The 18,714-nt window shown below is 43.4% G+C and overlaps 1 protein-coding gene across 1 annotated transcript in view; it reads right to left on the reverse strand.

Annotated features, from left to right (window-relative positions):
- TNFAIP8L3 (TNF alpha induced protein 8 like 3) overlaps positions 1-16,977 on the reverse strand; it is a 57,828-nt gene extending 40,851 nt beyond the window's left edge. Inside the window, exon 1 of the mRNA XM_073303875.1 lies at positions 16,955-16,977. The gene's annotated coding sequence lies outside the window, so the exon portion shown is untranslated. The remainder of the gene's footprint in view (positions 1-16,954) is intronic.
- Positions 16,978-18,714: the final 1,737 nt, after the last annotated feature.

Consider the following 18,714-nt stretch of genomic DNA (forward strand, 5'->3'; position numbering starts at 1 on the left):
TCCAGTTCATGGAAACAAGTGATTATGACAGAATCTCACTTTTCATATATTTAAGCTCGCTTGACAACATGACCCGAGTTCCCTAAAGGCTCAAACCAGAAGGCAAATAGCAAGAGCCCCAGTCTCCTGATTTTTTTTTTTCATGCTTGGGGTTGGCAATAATTGTAACTGTAGTAGTCTGAGTAGTGGCTCTTCAGAATGAGAGATGTATGACCAGCCTATCCACTGAAAGGGCTGTATGGCAGGGAATTCTACGCCTGTGTTGCTACAGGCAAAACGCTGTCATTTCAGCTCTGTTAATGAAGGGTTGTATACACCCCGAGCTCTCTCTCTAATGGGGATGTGGCTCAGATGCACCTTGTGTCAGGCTCAGCCCAGTTCTCTAGGTGAAAGGGAGTAAATCCTGGGATCAGCTGATGGAGGCTGGGTGACTTAGAACTAGACCTGCCCGGGTATAAAGGGCAGCCTGAGGTTTGGCTTGTGAGCACAATCCTGTAGGACAGGGGTAGGCAACCTATGGCACGCGTGCCAAAGGCAGCATGCAAGCTGATTTTTCAGTGGCACTCACACTGCCCGGATCCTGGCCACGGGTCTGGGGGGCTCTGCATTTTAATTAAATTTTAAATGAAGCTTCTTAAACACTTTAAAAGCCTTATTTACTTTACATACAACAATAGTTTAATTATATATTATAGACGTATAGAAAGAGACCTTCTAAAAAGGTTAAAATGTATGACTGGCACGCAAAACCTTAAATTAGAGTGCATAAATGAAGACTCGGCACACCCCTTCTGAAAGGTTGCCGACCCCCGCTGTAGGATAAAAATGCAGTTGTTGGAGGAAAACCTAAACAAAAGGAGGCAGAAAGACCCTCCTTAACTCCCAGGCAGAGGGTTTTGAGGAGTGAGACCTGCAAGGAGTAGATACTCCAGCAGAAGACTCTGGGCCAGGGGATGGCACATGGTTCATAGAATTTACATTAAACTGTTTTGTCTATTTGGGAGAACTAAAACTCAAGCCTTGAAGAAACGGGACTGAAATATGCATGCTGTTGGGAGTGGTTTTAGATACACTGGTTAGTGAGTTGGCCTGTTGGCTTCCAGGCTGTTTAACTCAGCTATGTTAGATTCTTAAAACCTCAAGCTGCAGAGTATACAACAAACCAACAGCAGAGATGGGGCCCAAACCAAAACCCTGCATCCAGTTCCAGTCGCTGAATTTTGCAGCGTTCAGATCTGGACTTGATCTTTACTGTTGAAGCCCATCCCTAATTTGCAGGGAGTAAACCTGGAAGATCCCCGCTACAGTAGAAAACATACTAATGGTCATGAACGTGCTAACAGTGGCAAACATTTCCTTCTGGTAACTTATCCTTCAGTGAAAGGGATTCTCTCTCTAGTTCAGTACAAGAACTGTGTGTTTAAAAAACCCTACAGTTTCAATTTGTGGATTCTATTTTTATTCCAAACATGCTTTCTGCCACATAGCTAGACAATCTGAATCAGAAGCAAATAGAAGGATGGAAATATGTTGCTGATTTCTCTTGAGCTGCTTTTTTAAAAGGGAAAATAGGAATTCCTATCATTGCTTGTAGCATTCCTTTGCTTTGGCATGGCTTGTCAAAGAATTATCTAATCATTTGTTTTAAGATGTCAAGTGTGGTTAAGATCAATTAGTTTCCATACAGCAATCTCCTTTGAGCAATTTATTGCCCTTACTTCCCTTACTCCACCCAGCACAGAAAGCATATATATCCTTGGTGTTTAAGAGCAAGTGTCAGATATGAAATTGCTTCTTGGCTTTTGGCTATTGTGAAATTTTCATGACTGATATATTATGGCAACTGTATTAATGAATTTTACAATTACTATCATTCTCCCAGTGCATTGCATTAGTTTTATTTTCTATTTATTTGTATAATAACTGGGATTGGGGCCCCTTGTAGTAGGCACTGTAAAAACACAAAGGGAGGGGCAGTTCCTGCTCCCAAAGAGCTTAAAATCTAAACAGACAAGGCAGACAAAAGGTGGGAGGGGAAACAGAGTTTAAATGAATTGCTCAAGGTTATATAGCAGGTAAGTGGCAGTGGTGGGATTAGAACTCAGCTCTCCTAACTGTCTCATAGACTTTTAAGGTCAGAAGGGACCATCATCAGACACACTCAATTTTGCATCATTAAGCAAACTTTTGCAAGATTTCCCTATCTCCCAGTCCCATACCAGCAATTAAGTATTTATATTAACTCTGGGCTTTAAAGAGGATCTGTCTACTTTCCTAATGTACAGTTTTCCAAATGTACAGTTTGGCCAACCTACTGTTCATCCCTTTGACATTGTAACTGAGATCTGTGCACCTCTTTAATCCAATGTTTGCCTCTTGAAATATCAGAAAGTTGCCACTTCACAACGTGGCTACGTCTACATTGCAGCTGGGAGCAAGCCCTCCAGCCCAGGTAGACAGGCTTGTATTAGCTCAACTTGAGCTAGTGTCCTAAAAATAGCAGTGTGGATATTTGTGTATCAGCAGAGGCTTGTACCCACTCTACCCCCTGAGTGGCTAGTCCAAACCTACACTGGTGCCACAACAGCCACACAGCTATTTTTAGCATGGGAGTTTGAGCCGAGCTAGTGCAAGCCTGTCTACATGGGCTAGGCGGCTCACTTCTAGCTACAATGTAGCTGTCAACTTTTCCAATGCTACACTGGCAGCAGGAAGGGGTGAGTGGTGTACAATCTGTGGCACTGTAGAGGCAGATCATTATTTCTCTGGATGGTCCTCCCTGAACCAGTTAGATCAGTTTTGCAGCCAATGTAGCGCATGGTGTCTAACTCCCTTTTGTGCGCAGGAGAATGTTCTCCCATAATGTGATTCCTTTTTATTCTGTACATTATGACATAAGCAGAAGGAGGCAGGGGAAGAAACTTTCAGACTCAGTTCTAGAATTCCTGACTTTCTGGGGGTGTGACTTCTCAGTTTTAACATTGCAAAATCTTGCTTTTTACCTTTTTTGAGATCTGGAGTTCAAAGTGAAAGCTGTATTAACACTAGCTTTGGTTTTTTGCTTGGAACAGGTGTGTGTGCATGTGTGTGTCTAAGTGAATTTCACATTAACTTATAAATACTGAAAACATGTTAGTAAAGCCAGTGGCACCTATTCTGACTCCCACCCCAGTCCATATATGCAGCTTCAAGAGCTGGAAAGGAGCTACAAAGGGTTAGGGGGAATTCCACTAGCACAGAAGCAGCATCGGGCTGCTATATGTAACCCATTCTGCCCCTAGGCTGCAGGGTTTCTGGGCTGTGGTGCTGTCCATAGACAGTTGTGGGGAGGCAGGCTGGGGGATTGCTCAAATTCTGGGATGTTTTGGCCCTGACAGCAGCCCAGAATCAAGGTGGCACAAAGTTGACTTGGGGTCTCCTTTCCCTTTGTCCCACAGCTGTGCCTCTCGGGAGATACAGGACAGAATCTGTCCCAGCAATTTTAGTCTTTCAGATTTGTTTGAAATGTGTAAAATGATTTAAAAAATCTGTTCTGTTGGTGTGCATATGTGTTTCCCATTAAAGGTAATGAGAAGCAGCTGTTAATGGAATTACATACAAGCACCAAAAAGCTAATAGCTTGTAATCTGTAAACTGTTGTCTCTTTGTTATGTGAATGGTTACGTGCTCTTATAAAATAAACTTCTTTCCTGGAATGACTATGCTTGTAGACTTTAATACCATTTTTAAAATATTCACTCTGCATTAGACTGGAAGCCTGTAACATTCAACTTCATAATCAAAGCTGCTTGTAAAGATAATAAAAAACACTTGATTAACTGGACAAAATATTGCTACAAAAGCTAGTTTAGTGTCTAAGGGTTTTATTCTCAAGCAACTTTTTAATCTCTTTTTATATAACCATGTGGTCAGTACAGCAGAGAATTTGCTTGCATTGTTGCCAGGCGTGATCTAAATAAGCATCTAAATTATTTTCACCAGTAAGAAGCATAACCACCTCTTCCCTCTCTTTCTCAGAAGTATGAAAAATAAACTATCCCACAATTACCAGTTTATTATAATGGAACATATCTGATATGGATTTCCATCAAATGTGGCTACAGAAAAATGTAACCATATTTATACAAATGTTGTCTCAGGCCCCAGCGTATGCTGGGGTATAATCGATAAACCTTGTACAACTGTGGTTGCCTCATACGGTTATTCTGCAGGTCAGGTGATGCTTCTGTATTTCAGGGTGCAGACGGCAGAGGTATTTTTGTTGTGCCTTTCCACCACCTCACTGCTGATTTATGGTAATCGCAAGAAAATCTAACTCCATTTATTTCTGATAAAATAAGGAAATGGAATGATGGTATTAACAGAAATCCAGCTGCTACAAGTCACTTGTACCCCTCTAGGATTGTGCTAAGGGAATTTGTGCCTAAGTGAGCTGTGCAAAGCAAACAAACTGCATTCCACGTAAGAGCAACAATCATTAACTACTTACAGTATAAAGTGATGTAAATTTACATGGAACTTCAGGGAACATGTATTCTGTGAATCCAAATTTATCTCATTCAGGTAAGACCAAATCACACAAGACAGCAATGAGGAAGAGGAAGGATTTCCTGAAAAAGTGGGTTTAAGATAATATCGGAAGTGGAGGTGTCAAGGTTCCTCCCCCACTCTGAACACTAGGGTACAGATGCGGGGACCTGCATGAAAAACCTCCTAAGCTTATCTTTACCAGCTTAGGTCAAAACTTCCCCAAGGTACAAAATATTCCACCCGTCGTCCTTGGATTGGCCGCTACCACCACCAAACTAATACTGGTTACTGGGGAAGAGCTGTTTGGACGCGTCTTTCCCCCCAAAATACTTCCCAAAACCTTGCACCCCACTTCCTGGACAAGGTTTGGTAAAAAGCCTCACCAATTTGCCTAGGTGACTACAGACCCAGACCCTTGGATCTTAAGAACAATGAACAATCCTCCCAACACTTGCACCCCCCCTTTCCTGGGAAATGTTGGATAAAAAGCCTCACCAATTTGCATAGGTGACCACAGACCCAAACCCTTGGATCTGAAAACAATGAAAAAGCATTCAGTTTTCTTACAAGAAGACTTTTAATAAAAATAGAAGTAAATAGAAATAAAGAAATCCCCCCTGTAAAATCAGGATGGTAGATATCTTACAGGGTAATTAGATTCAAAAACATAGAGAACCCCTCTAGGCAAAACCTTAAGTTACAAAAAAGATACACAGACAGAAATAGTTATTCTATTCAGCACAATTCTTTTCTCAGCCATTTAAAGAAATCATAATCTAACACATACCTAGCTAGATTACTTACTAAAAGTTCTAAGACTCCATTCCTGGTCTATCCCTGGTAGAAACAGCATATAGACAGACAGAGACCCTTTGTTTCTCTCCCTCCTCCCAGCTTTTGAAAGTATCTTGTCTCCTCATTGGTCATTTTGGTCAGGTGCCAGCGAGGTTACCTTTAGCGTCTTAACCCTTTACAGGTGAGAGGAGCTTTCCCCTGGCCAGGAGGGATTTCAAAGGGGTTTACCCTTCCCTTTATATTTATGACAGGAGAGGAGTGAGCTCTTGGATGAGGACAGAGCAAAGGTTGCAACTCACTTTTGCTCACGCTTCCACCAACTCACATTCTCCTCCTTTTGGGTCCCTAGGTGTCGTCTTGTAGGTGTGCATGTGCTAGACCTCTGCAAGACACTTCACTGGAAGAGGCTACCCTTGTCCATGTGCTTTGGCCAGAGACCGAGTAAGGACTGGCTCCAGATACCTCTTGCCTTTGCGCCTTCTCCTCAGAGGTTGAAGAACTTTGCTCTTTTTGGGGCCAGTCTGTGTGAAATGCCACACAACAAACTCTCTTTTTAAAAGATTCTCTAAAAATGGAAAGAGACTGTTACTCAGACTGTCTTCATATGAATACTCTGCCAAAGCCCGGAGAGGCAGGCATCCCTTAGCCTCTCTACTAAGAAAGGAAAATTTACATAGCTGGAAAGCAATTCCCTTCTCTGACCTCCCTTGGTCAGTCTGACAGCCTCATGCTGCTGTGTCCAGAGCCAGATACATGTATCTCCCTCACCTGATCTGCTGCTGAAGTCCAAACGTTTCGTATCCATTATCATATTAAGGTTAGGTTACGCTCGTGTTTCCCCACACGATTGTTTGCTCAGGTGTGCTGTCTGTCTCATTCTCTGGCAGGTTCCTACATGTCTGCCCATTCAGAATTTCAAAATCCCTCTTGATCTCTTTTCTTTAAACAACCTTGCTAACCAAGTCCATTGCCCTTTATTATAGGGGTGAGATAACGTCAACCTGCTGAGAACACCCAATTTCTACCTCTGCTGACTACAAAGGGAATATGATTTTTTCCTCTTAACAATTTTCTACTGTCATGACATATAAACTATTGACAGACCCACTGTCTGTCTCAATAGCAGAAGGATGAAGCCAAAAATGGGAGGAGAGAAACAAAGGAGAGAGGAGTAGAAAGAATGCAGGGAGAATTAAGTATGTGTGGAGATGACACAGATGGGAGGGTGGGGGGAAAAGGGGAAATTATGCAGGGCCTGAGAAACAAAGATGAGGAGCTTGTCAATGGGGGAATTTGCAGAAGGAAGGGTGTGACACGGACAGAGCACCAGGAGAAGATGGCTTGAGTAGCAAGATATGAGCCTTGAGTGAGAGGCAGTGAGGCCAGAGAGGGGAAAAATTAAAATAATTAAGATGAGAGATGATCCTGGTATTAGTAATGGAGAAAGGTGGACTTTGGAGATATGAAAGGTGGAAATACAGCAAAGGAGCTCCTACTCAGCTGAGTAATGGACTAAAGTTGCTCCTACACAGCGGAGTCAAGGTGAGAGGTTGTAGCCAAAATTTTGGCTACAACAATCCTGAGATCAAGATGCAAGGGACTCAGCAGCATCAGTGGCCTTAGACACCCAAGAGAAGGGGCAGAGTCATGGCCCTGGTCCTGCCCTCCCTTTTGGCATCCTCAAAGGTGGGAGGAGCACATGCTATTCTTTTTTTAATGGGTGTTGACACCCCTCATGTTTCCGTCTCGTAGAATTCTACCTGCCCGTATTCACTGCAGGCAGAATGTCTCCAGATTCTGCCATGCTATGACCCTAAAATGACACTGGTTCCTATGGCCATAATCTGGTCTTTTACTTTCTGAGAAGTCACCCTTCTTATAACAGAACTTTAAACCACTTGCACAAACCAAAATCAGTGCAATTTTCTTTTACAGCTTGCTGAAATTAACGATTTTATATAGTTTAAAAAGAAACTTAATCTCTTCCCCCAACCTCCTTGGAGAACAGCAGAAAGTACACTGGTCTGGAGGATAACTGAATACCAGCAGATCAACAACTGACTGCTGGAGCTGCTTTCAACCTTCAGACACCTCACTTACTCCAAAAATTAATGGCAGAAGCCTGGAATTTTGGTGGGTACCAGTATTCATCTATCTTGTGAATCTGTTTTGTTCCTGGCTTTCCATCTACTCAGTGTGATCTCTATAAGATTAGTGCTCTGAGAAGGAACATTAGTGGCAATTGCATTTGGATAAATAGACTGATCTCCTTTTAGTGGTCTAGTAAGAGAAATCTCAGCCATGTCTGTCCTGATAATGCCAAATTCCTTCTTATGAGGATGATACCCGAAATTAAGCTGTAATGACTAATATATCAATATGTTCTTAAAAACAAGCATATGTTAAGGGGAGAAAAAATGGACAAAGTGTATAATCGTATGTAGGTTAGATATACTGGCTCATGAGCATTTTTTGACAGAGATAAGGTCTAGTTATTGGGGGAGGATGGGGTGGAGTCTGAAAAACCTAACCAACTGCAGTTAGTCCAAGAACTAATGGCCATATTTTAAAAGATATTTAGGTGCCTTTAGATGCAGACAGGTGCCTAGTGGGCTCGTCAAGCACTTAACTCCCAAGGGGTTACAAATGTAAATATAAACATTCAGGGTTAAAATGAAAAATGTAACTCTGCATTATTTCCTTTAACCTTAGACAAATGTCAAGGTTTTCTTGGCCAAATCAAAACAGAGGAAAGATAGCTATCAAATAAATAATAATCTTTCATAAGATTTTATTTGTGTCCTTATTTAGCAGATTATTATGGTATAGAAGTAGAGCTTCTTACTTTAGGTTTAACCTATAAAATACCCCCAATATAAAACAAATTAAATTGGTGTTTATCCAATAAGCACTGGAAACACCAGAAATGGTTACTTGGATCTAGCAGCTTGTCTACACAGAACAGCAATCTGGACAACAGGTGTATGACTTCTAAAGCACACTGAAGTGTTGTGTATTAATTGGTCTGTGTAGACCTGTTGGTGTGCATTAAAGGTTGCCTAGTGCATTTTAATGTAGTGCTGTTAGAAACTGCACTACATTAAAGCACACTGGGGAACATGAGAGAGAAATTACTCATTACAGTATATACGGCTGAAATGAGGAATGAATATACATAACAAATAGTATATACAAAGAAAAAGAAAAACCCATAAAACTATGAGTTTTTGGGCATTTACATAAAACTCAAATTGCTAAAACTAGCAAACCCTGACAAATGAAATTAATAAACCCTAAAAAACACAAGCCCTGTGAATTTCACTTCTACTGGAATTTCCAACAGAGGAGCTCCGTGTTATACATGCAAAAACTAAACCTCACACAACCCTGTGTGAAATAAACATTCACCTCTGAAGTGTAACACAATGGTGGCTGAACAGCTTGCTGCAATGCAACACATGAAAGAAGTGGAGAAGACTGTGTCCACCAGGAACTGTAGGGCGTTTTGTGTTATTACATGAAACATCATTGAATCTTTAAGTGCAGCCGCAGGAAGGAAATGAGAGAAATCAGCTCCCCGAATCTTCTTGATGCAAAGGAAGGAAAAACAGCGCACTGACTGGGCAGTGAGGAAGGACTTCATTATCAGTTATGAAAGGTAGTATCACTGATAGCACATAATCTGTGTTGCACAGCAACTGTCCATGCACAGCATGGGAGACCAAGGCAGAATGAGGCTGAAAAATCAAGATTGTGTGATAAGCCAGTTAGTAGAGCAGTGAGAGAGGTAGAAGTAAGATAATTCACTTCTGATTTGTCAGCAGCTACAATGAGAAGTGCCCGAGAATAGTACACTGCTATTCTATTTTTCTATTATTCTGCTTTCTATTGAGTGTTCATAAAATTAAGCCTTAAATTCCAAACAGAAGCAAACCATCAGTTTGAGGAACCAACACTACAGCACAGTAACAAACGGTTATGTGATGCAGCAATTGCTAAGGTCAAGTAACAGCACGTTTGAGGTCTGACTGACTCTTCCATCATGGAAACCAACCAAACTCCATGACTTAAACTTGGAGTTCCCACTGGATAGAGAGTAGTGGCCACTTGGATGGGGGAAAGAGTTGCAGCCTGCAAACACTGTAGATTCCAAGGATTAATGTGGTAAATAGAGCATCATCTTGCAGATTCTAACCCATGTCCAGGAAGGGCCATCCCCATGAAATTCAATGGCTTGTGTTATGCACAAGGATGAACTAGATTATCACCATGGCTTTAAAATCTACGAAGAGTAGGCTCACTGACTTTGAAGGGATTGCTCACATGCTTAAAATGAAAAGGAGTACTTGTGGCACCTTAGAGACTAACCAATTTATTTGAGCATGAGCTTTCGTGAGCTACAGCTCACTTCATCGGATGCATACCGTAGCTTCCACGGTATGCATCCGATGAAGTGAGCTGTAGCTCACGAAAGCTCATGCTCAAATAAATTGGTTAGTCTCTAAGGTGCCACAAGTACTCCTTTTCTTTTTGCGAATGCAGACTAACACGGCTGTTACTCTGATGCTTAAAATGAAGCCTTTGCAGTTTCCTGGCAGTTTTGTCCCAGGATTCAATAGCTGCATGAGAAACAGCTGCTCCCTGGCCTTCCCCCTGCTTACACTATGTCCTCAACGCTAGGTCACAGAGGGGCTTCTACAGGTTTCCAGGGAAAGGCAGGACTGTGTTGCATCAACTCCACTTTACCCCATACTTCTGTCACTTTTCATCCAGCTTTGCTAACCTCTCTGTGCCTTCCAGCAGAGGGGTGAACAGAGCCCTTTGCCATTATCCAAGCAGCTGGGTACACTGTTGGTGAGTGCAGCCCTGAAGCAATGCACAGGGGCTTTTATGCAACATGTCAATTGCTTTTCCCAGTGTTTGTGAATACTGCTTATTTGTTGTGTAAATGTCTTACCAGATTCTTCCTGACTAGACCCTATTACACTTCCCAGTTTGCTGATTCAGACCTTTGTTACAGAAAGGCAAAAAAAACTTGCTAAAATATAAATAAAAATCAAATCCCAGGTTTTCACCCTGATAAAGTGCAGCCTTTATGTCCACATAAATTCCACAAATGATCACTGTGCCATTCCAAAAAGTAGTTGCAAACATTGCAGATACAGTTTCAATGCTGCATAACCTCCATAATTCCCGACTCGAAGAACTTTGCCGCAGGATATTTTAACATTACTATTTATAACACTACTTTTCTGTTTCTAAATAAGTCTGCAAAAAGAAAAGGAGTATTTGTGGCACCTTAGAGACTAACAAATTTATCTGAGCATAAGCTTTCGTGAGCTACAGCTCACTTCATCGGATGCATGCAGTGGAAAATACAGTGGGGAGATTTATATACACAGAGAACATGAAACAATGTAACGAGAGTGATCAGGTAAGGTGAGCTATTACCAGCACGAGAGGAAAAAAAACCTTTTGTAGTGATAATCAAGGTGGGCCATTTCCAGCAGTTGACAAGAACGTGGTGAGGAACACTAGGGGCGGGGGGTGGGGGGGATAAACATGGGGAAATAGTTTTACTTTGTGTAATGACACATCCACTCCCAGTCTTTATTCAAGCCTAAGTTAATGGTGTCCAGTTTGCAAATTAATTCCAATTCAGCAGTCTCTCGTTGGAGTCTGTTTTTGAAGTTATTTTATTGAAGAATTGCCACTTTTAGATCTGTAATCGAGTGACCAGAGAGACTGAAGTGTTCTCCTACTGGTTTTTGAATGTTATAATTCTTGACGTCTGATTTGTGTCCATTTATTCTTTTATGTAGAGACTGTCCAGTTTGGCCAATGTCCATGGCAGAGGGGCATTGCTGGCACATGATGGCATATATCACATTGGTAGCTGTGCAGGTGAACGAGCCTCTGATAGTGTGGCTGATGTGATTAGGCCCTATGGTGGTGTCCCCTTTATAGATACGTGGACACAGCTGGCAACGGGCTTTGTTGCAAGGATAGGTTCCTGGGTTAGTGTTTTTGTTGTGTGGTGTGTGGTTGCTGGTGAGTATTTGCTTCAGGTTGGGGGGCTGTCTGTAAGCAAGGACTGGCCTGTCTCCCAAGATCTAAGATCTAAAATAAGTCTGTTTACAAAAGTATCTTGGCTCTGTCTAGAATGGCTCTTGATTGTACTTATCCAGATAAAATACAAAACAGACTTGTGCTGCTCACACACAAATGTGTATGCAGATCATATAACATGGTAAATGATTTGCAGACAATGACTTGCTAAGCAGTCCAAATTAAATAACATAACTGGTCAGCTCCAAATAAATAACTGTTTTTAGAGCCCTATTTATATTAATGAATCATTTTAAAATCTGATACTGTTTACTAATTGCATATTTATTTCCCATGGTAGAGTTCAGATAATTTATCAATTTTTAATATGCATTAAGCTTTTTGTGCCTGAATTGATAGGGGAAAATCCTAATTCATTGAAGTCAATAGCAGAACTCCCTCTTACTTCAACAGGGCCAGGAATTTTGTCCATAGTGTATACTTGCTTTGGCCACTGGCAGCATACAAAATCCTAAACTGTGAAGTGTTAATATTCTATAAAACCCATTCACCAGTTGAGAACTCTACATGGGGCCCTACCTGCTGTCGTGCCTGGGCCAAATTCCCATTGATCACTGAGAGAGTTTGGTCTAAAAAGGGCTCCAAAATCAGGCTTGTGATAGAATAAACTTTCATGGGGGGAGAAGGGGCCTTACATTGCCTTATAGGAGAGAGAGTGGTGTAATTTAGCCCTTTCTCCTCCTGTGATCAGAATATAAATGCAGTACTTCTCTGTTTAAAAAAAAAAAAAAAAGCAGCAGTCTGTATTCTGAGCTAGGAGCTTGTCATACGTTTTAAAGCCAATATGATAGAAGACTGGTGTAAACTGAGATAGCTAGCAGATGAGGATCTGCCCTTCTCTCTTTCTGTCACTCACTCCGTGACACCAATGACATACCATGACTACTGCAGGCAACTTGAAATTCTATGGCCTGTTTTCTGCAGAAAAATGGACCAGATTATCACAGGGGCTTAGTCTTCATAGATTTTAAATTAGGCCCACTGACTTCAAGGGGACTACACACATGCCTGAAACGAAGCCTTTGCAGGATCAGGGCCTTCTCTGGTAACTTCTCACTTCTTCAGCATCTTTTCAGTATGAAGTTAAAAAACTTGATTCTGCTTCTGAAAATGACTTTTTATAGAATAATCCCTAGATGTCTGTCACTCTTATTCTGTGGCTATGTTATATCCTAAGTATTACTTGCTCAATTCTTGGGACGGGGAAAGGTTCCATAGGATGATCACATTTTATGGAGTAAGCATGGCTAGTCTGTAGTAAAAATCATGAAGCTGGACAGGGTATGTGCTACTGTGAAATTTGGGATGTAGTCAAAATGTGTAACTTTTCCCTCCTTAATAAACTGGTTATACAATGTGTGTGTTGAAAAGCATGACAACATGTCTGGTACTTCTAGTGTGGGGACAAGTCTGTCCAGACACTAAAGTCAAATATATTTATCTTAAAATAGTTAGCTTGAGTACAAAGCAGAGATGGATGAGAAAGAGGCTGTGATAGACGCCAAGTCTCGGATGGCTGGATATTCTAGTATGGAGATGATGATTTTTCAAGTACAACTAACATTTATCCCACATTATTGCATTCAAGGAGCTTTTTGTGTACAACATCCACATGAAGTTACCACCGTGATGTTCATAAACATGGAAAAAAGTACTTCTGCTCCTCTTGTAGACTCAGCTGTAATTGGTTATTGAAGGAAACAAGACTTCTGGAATGTAGAGATTAGACTCCAGCTGGACCAGCGAAAGTGCATACTTTCAGTACCTGGGCAGCGGGCTGCCAGAATGCTGGGGTTTGCACTCGCCGAATGCAAGGGGTGGGGGTGGGGGATGAAGACTAGGACTGCTGGAGTATTTCAATCCTTAAAGGGGTGGTGGTGGTTTGTATTTATATTGCAGAAGCACCTAGGAGCTCTAGTAGTAAACCAGGACCTCCCTGTGCTGTACAAACACAGTAAAAAGACAGACCCTGCCCAAAGTGATTACAATCTAAGTGTCCTTGAGTGGCCAGGGCCCTCCTGCCCTATACACCAACTAGGAATGGTGCTGAAGGGAGTGCATGCTAAACATCTAAAAAGTGTATGTGCTGCTTCTGAGAGTGAAATCCTAGTCTCACTGAAGTCAATGGCAAAACTCCCATTGGCTTCAACAGAACCAGGACTTTGCCCTGAATGTGCATCTCCTGGCTATCCTGGAGGCATTCTGCCGCTACGCTCTGCACGCAGAATACCTCTGGCCACTGCCACGGGGTGCCGCAGTGACTAATTTCTCCCCACCCTCCCTTTCCTCTGCTTGTGAAATAAGCGAACCCCTAGATTTCTATGCCTTTGGTAGTGACTGACAGTATGATTATCAAACACCCACATACACACATATACTGCATGTACATATGGAATAGTAGGCGAAAAAGACAAAAAAAAAAAAAAAAAAAGAATCCAACCACACAGTGCTTTCTCAGAGCATATGTGGATCCAAACAAATAAGGAACACCTAGTAAAACAAGTCCTTTAGGCAGAGGGTGGGGAGAGCATTATAGTGCTTTTCTTTTGAAGAATTACATACTACCTGTTTAATTCTGCTGCCCTGCATGACTGGGGATACCAGATTTTTTTGATTTTGTACAAGGAGGAAAGACAGCATGGATGAAAGGGAGGTTTAATACATTGCTGAGCATTAACTGCTGGAAATTAGCAGGCTGTGAGAAAAAGTGTTTAGGCCAAATTCTAAACCATTTAAAAAAAAACAAAACTCTTAATCTCCACAAATTGTTGGTAGGAGCTGTCTTAAAGCAGCTTGTCTCTAATACTGACATTCCTTTGTAACTTAAAACAGTGAGTAAGATGTGATTATTGAGAAGAAATTATATATTTTAATGGTATATCAGCCTGAATATAAAACACATGACAGGGCACTCCCTTAATGCAGGAGGCATGGGGAGCTGGACAGCCTGATGTTTGTCTATTACCTTATAAAGCTATTAAACAAATGATAAAATATGTACCAGGACATCACTTGCAGATCTACCTTATCGTAAAACTAGGCTGGCCAAAAGTAAAAAATAATCTATAGGAAACAAGCCTATACTTTTAGGAGACTTCACCAGAGGGGACCTATCTATCCTAGAGTTCTATACTGTCACCCATCGCTGTAAAATCAATAACAAAGTCTCTAATGGACTTTTCCCTTTACAGAGATTGGAACTCTGCTTGGGCTAGGTTATTTTTGGAGGGGAAATGGTGATTGGGAATAAAAGGGGCGTTTGGATTGTGAGTGGCACTTTCTGTAGAAAGGCATTCTCAAAGGAGAAGGCTTTGCAATGTTTCTTAATAGATCTTTTTCATCTCTGTCTACTCTAATCACAAAATAAGTTGGACAACAATAAACATGGGTATGATTCTGATTTCGCTTACATATTTTTGCTGGTGTGACTACACTGACTCAAAGGAGCCACTCCTGATTTACACCAATGTAAGTGAATCAGGCCCTTCCAGGGACTAGATTAAGAAATCATGTATTTGCTGTCATATGTAAGGAAGTCTTTCATTGTGAGACACTACAGTAGACAGCTTTGTTGATGTCAGGGTTACCAACAAGAAATTGTATGAAGTTAAAACCTGAAGATATGTATGGGGGTGGGGGACCTTTCTATTGTACAACTCTTCCCTTTGGACTGAAATTGGAAAACAATGTACTGGCAGCTAGAACTACTGTAAAGTAATGTAAAATCCAGCATTACAGGGAACTGTCTTTATTCACTTTCTGTGCTGGGCATCCTTCAATTACTGGACAAGTCAACGATTACTCATTTATTTTGCTCACTACTTAGGGATGTGGGTCGGTTGGGGATGGCAGAGGAAAGTGTTTTTCCATCAGTGGTTTTCAGTCTTACCTAAAAACTATGCAAGCTCCAGCCACCAGAAAGCAGCTGTTTTATGTTTTTGTGACAGTTACAAGTTAAGACACTCTAAAAATAAAAGCCTAAGGATTTTGCATGTCTGGGCTTGAGGGGGGAAAAGTCTTCCCTTCCAAATATTTGGTCAAATATTTGTAGTTCTGGATAAAAAGGAAAAAAAATGCAGCTCCTGAATATTATGTTGGACCAGATAATGGACCAGATCTGTCACCAGGCAAGCTCTGTTATGTTCAGTGTGTCACACACACCCTGGTAGAATTTAACCCCCTAAGTCAAATCACACTGTTACACCAGAGGAACCAGTTTGACTTCAACTGAGTGGATGTAACAGGGAGCAGAATTTGGCTGAATGCCTTGTATTCTAGTGTCTTAGTTCTTCAGACAACAAAAAGGGGAGTTACTGCTTTTTCTGTCCCTGAAGTTGCAGTGGAATGGAAAGGTGCAAGGGGCAGCTACAGTGACTTCTCTGTCTTTGGCAGAGTTCATCACCTATTGGATCCTGCTAACCCACTGCTGCTGCACCAGGGGAGGACTTATGGATAAAGACAAGTGCAAAGTATTTCACTTAGAAAGGAAAATCAAATGTGCAACTACAAAATGGAGAATGGCTAGGTATTAGTACTGCTGAAAAGGATCTGGGGTGATAGTGAATCACAAATCAAATAGGAGTTGTCCATGTGATGTAGTTGTGAACAATGCTAGTATGGGTTGTATTAACAGGAGCATTGTATGTAAGGCATGGGAGGCAATTGTCTGGCTGTAGTCAGCACTCAGGCCTCAGCTGGAGTACTGTGTCCAATTCCAATGAGGCAAGATATGGGCAAATTGGAGGGAGTCCAGAGAGGACAACAACAAAACTGATAGAAGTTGTAGAAAACTATGAGGAAAGGTTAAAAATAATGGGCATGTTTAGTCTGACAAGTCTTCAACCATGTTAAGGGTTGTTATAAAGAGGACAGTGACCAATTGTTCTCCACTGAAAGTAGGAAAAGAAGTAATCTGCTTAAGCTGCAGGAAAGGAGATTTAGGTGAAATATGGGGAAAATCTTTCTAACTCTAAGAGTAGCTAAACTCTGGCCTAGGCTTCCCAGGGCAATTGTGGAATCCCCATCCTTGGAGGTTTTTAAGAGCAGGTTGGACAACCACCTGTCAGGGATGATCTAAATTCACTTGATCCTGCCTCCGTGCAGGGGGTTGGACTTGACCTTTGGAGGCTCCTTCCAGCCTGACGTGTCCATAATTCCACCCTCCACCCCGGCTCACATGTGGCGAGCAACTTCTTGCGCTGCACTGGGAATGCCCCCGCCGGCAGCACGGGGCAGGTGCTGGCTTAGTCCCTCAAGGGAGGAGATTGGTTCAGGACCCCTCCAGCTTCCCCGGCACACACAGGGACCTCTAGGGCCCCCGCCTCCCTCTGCCAACGCCATCCCTGCTCCGAGTCCCCCGCAGCTCTGTCCTGCCCTTGAAGTGGCTGTAAACCAACCGTGTAAAGTGACCGGAGCCGTCCCTCCGCCCCTAGCTCGACCCTCCGGGCTGGAGCCGGGTCCAGGCAGCGCAGCGGGTCCCGCCGGCAGCCGCCCTCCCTACCTGCAGGCGCGAGCAGCTCCCCTTCGCTCAGCTCCGCGGAGTCCGAGTCCATGGTGCAGCCGCGCGCCGCAGCAGCTCCGAGGGGCGCCGCAGCAGCTCCGAGGGGCGCCGCGTGCAGCCCTGGGCTCGCCGCCGCCGCCGCCGCGCGGAGAAGTGCAGCCCGGAGCTGGGGAGAGCGGAGTGAGCGAGGGGGCAAGGGCGGCTCCGCTCCTGTCTCCTCCCAGCCCGGGCCCTGGGTCAGCGCCGCCACATGCAGCCGCCTCGCTCCGTGCCATTGGCTGCGAGGCAGGCGGGCCCCTCGGGGGCGCACAGGGGGCGGGAGGAGGAGGCTCAGCGCTCTCCCTAAACTTGTTACATGGGCTGATCTAATCACCGGCTGCGGCTCCGCAGCGTCCGCAGCGTGGCTGGCGCTGCAGGGAGCTTGGGCCCCGGCCCGGCCTCATAACCCAGAGCCCTGGGGCCGTTCGCTTTCGGTTCTGGGGCTTTTGCTGGTTGGCCCGGTGCAGTGCCCGGGGCTCTCCTGCATGGCTCTTCTGGGCTTGGTCTCCGGGCTGCTGGGTATGTCTGGGGCTCCCTCGCTGCTCCCTTCCGCCCACAGCAGAGCTGCGGGCTTTGCACAAAGGGCAAATAGAGCCTCTCTAGTAGCTGCCCATTCAGTTATTACTCTTCGCCTGGGACCCCACTCAGGGACCGGACAATGTCCTGCTAGGTGCTGTACAAACACAGAACAGAAAGACAGTTGCTGCCCCAAAGAGCTTATCAATGATCAGTGCGTATTGTCTGTTCAGGATCTTACTGTCCCATTCAGTGGGGGAAATGTGCTGCTGATTCTCTCCTTTTTTGTTTCTCTCCCGTCTCCAGCATCCTTTCCTCCCTTTTACCTGTATTTGTGTCTCTCTTCTGGATGTCCTACCCTTTGTGAGCTACCAGTTCACAATCTCTACCCATTCTAGCTACTCAAAAACTAAGCAATGAAAGAGTTAATGTTGGCATGTGTAAGTACAGTGGCATCATTGGGCATATGAACTGACATGGGAAAGCGATCAATAAGGGGGCAGAGGCGTTCACCCCCCTCATGCCTTCCTCTATGCTGCTGCAGAGTGTGAAAACCCAGAGCAGTGTTGAGAAGTACACAGAGTGCAAAGGTGCCTAACCTGCCCTGTGCCGCAGAACCACAGTAGCAAAAGTGGAGTCTGAATTTGCTCCCCAATCTATAGAAAGTCCCAGAGTTCCCTCTCCCTTCATATCAGGTGTGGCCAAAGTCCTACCTGCAGAGACAACAGATCTCAAGATGTCGCAGCCTGGCCCAAGCAGACGGGAACCTGGCCTCTGTGCAGGACACACCTCTGTGTGAAAGATGAGGGTGGCTGCAAGCTGCTCCATTTATATTTTGCATGTCAGGAGCAACTTAATTTGAGAAGTTGCCAGCATCATCCTCAGTGGGTAAAGTTTGGACCTCCAGCCTTATAGTAAGAAGACCTTTGTGAGATATCACAGACAGCCATGTCAATTCAATGACAATGACAACAAAGCCTGCCATTAAGACATATTACACAAAGGAGTAGAGAGCACAGCTGGGGAAGGCACAGCATAAGTGTGTTATGGAGAAAGCCTCATGGCAATAAGAAGTCCCCAGAACAGAATCAGAGAATTGCTGCAGGTGATGATAGACATCACATTCAAAACAAAATCTGAGAGCTCCAAGGTACCAACTCCCCACCTTTTGAACCAGTACAACCCCAAAGAGTATAAAAAGGCTT

The sequence above is a fragment of the Lepidochelys kempii genome, chromosome 10 (genome assembly GCF_965140265.1).
Source record: "Lepidochelys kempii isolate rLepKem1 chromosome 10, rLepKem1.hap2, whole genome shotgun sequence".
Classification (NCBI taxonomy): domain Eukaryota; kingdom Metazoa; phylum Chordata; order Testudines; family Cheloniidae; genus Lepidochelys; species Lepidochelys kempii.